This window comes from Symsagittifera roscoffensis, chromosome 6 (genome assembly GCF_963678635.1).
Source record: "Symsagittifera roscoffensis chromosome 6, txSymRosc1.1, whole genome shotgun sequence".
Classification (NCBI taxonomy): Eukaryota; Metazoa; Xenacoelomorpha; order Acoela; family Convolutidae; genus Symsagittifera; species Symsagittifera roscoffensis.
In genome coordinates, this window is record NC_087067.1 from 43,097,747 (window position 1) to 43,099,125 (window position 1,379).

The following is a 1,379-nucleotide window of genomic DNA, read 5'->3' on the forward strand; positions in this document are numbered from 1 at the left end:
TGACAGAATTTCCTGACAATATGTTTCATTTGTTTTTATCGAACGAAATTAAAAGTTAATTGAGTTAATTAACGGAAAGTCCAACTATGTTGTCGCGCAGTTGGTCAACGAGAAATCATCTTTTTGGAAAACACAGTGTTTATTAGTTCTTTGTGCTCGTATTTTAAAAACACCGGATAGCTAACTTCCGGATAGTTAATTTCCGGGGAAAAGTTAATTTATCTAGAAGGAGGCAATTATGAGTTAAAAAAAAGAAACAGAAGAAACAAGAAATGAGAACGTTTAGAAAAAGGGTGGCATTTGAAATTCTTAGTTTCCGATTTCAAGATATTTCTGAGATTTTCATTTAGCCAAGTTAGTTGCATTCAGTTTTCAGTTTGAAAGTTAAAAGTAATGCTGTTTCAAATTGAGAATTTGGCTTTAACTTGACTTTGTTCAGTTTTCAACTCGTGCGCTAATGGCATGCACAAAAGTATATCGTTAGGTTTTCGATTTTATAAGATGAGATTCAAAAGTGAAGACATCAAAAACAAAAAAAAATCGTTATTAAAATCAGGTTGAATCTTATGATCCAATCAAAAAAGAATGAGCTCAGTGAGAGGGAAGAATCTTGAAAGCTTTCTTTTAAAACCTGAATCACATCGGAAGACTGGTTTTTCAGATTCGAAAGTAGAATATGTCAAACCATTCCATGCAGCAGCGTCACAATGGAAAAGCCAAGGAAAAACGCGATGGGGAAAAATAAAACAGGTAGCAGAGTATCGGTTTCTTTCCCTTCACTATTTTAATTAATTATTTCTTATTTAAATCTTAGTATTATAGAATTCAACCTAAAATTTTTCACAATTATTTTGATTTTGGTGTCTCCAATTTTGAGCCTTATCTTTCACTGGTAACTTGATTCAACTATAATCCAGCAATTCGTCGCTTGAGTTTTGTTTGAAAAGTTCGAACTGTTTCTACACTTCTTGAATTGTTGCAAAACAATCACTTGAAAGTAAAACTCGTTGAGGGTCGGAAGACTAATAAAAGTTTAAGCTTTGCAAGAAAAACCTGTAAGCTTTGAAAACAAAAAAATGCGTGTCTTTTTATTCTTGACATGAATTTTTGTGTTAGAATTAGAGACTTTCCGACTACCGTTACCGCTGCCAAAATCTTTGAAACACTTAAAAATTTGTATTGATAGGATTCTTAATTATTTGGTAAATTGTCTACTTGTTAAGTTGAGTTCATATACCTCTAGCTCGAGAAAAATCAGTTAGAAGAAATTTCATGTAGTATTAATTACGAGTAATAGCAATTGACATTGGAAGGTCTTTCGTTTGCATTTTATAGTCTTATTTGGACCGGTATTTGAGTTTTTCGCCTCATTAGGTAGA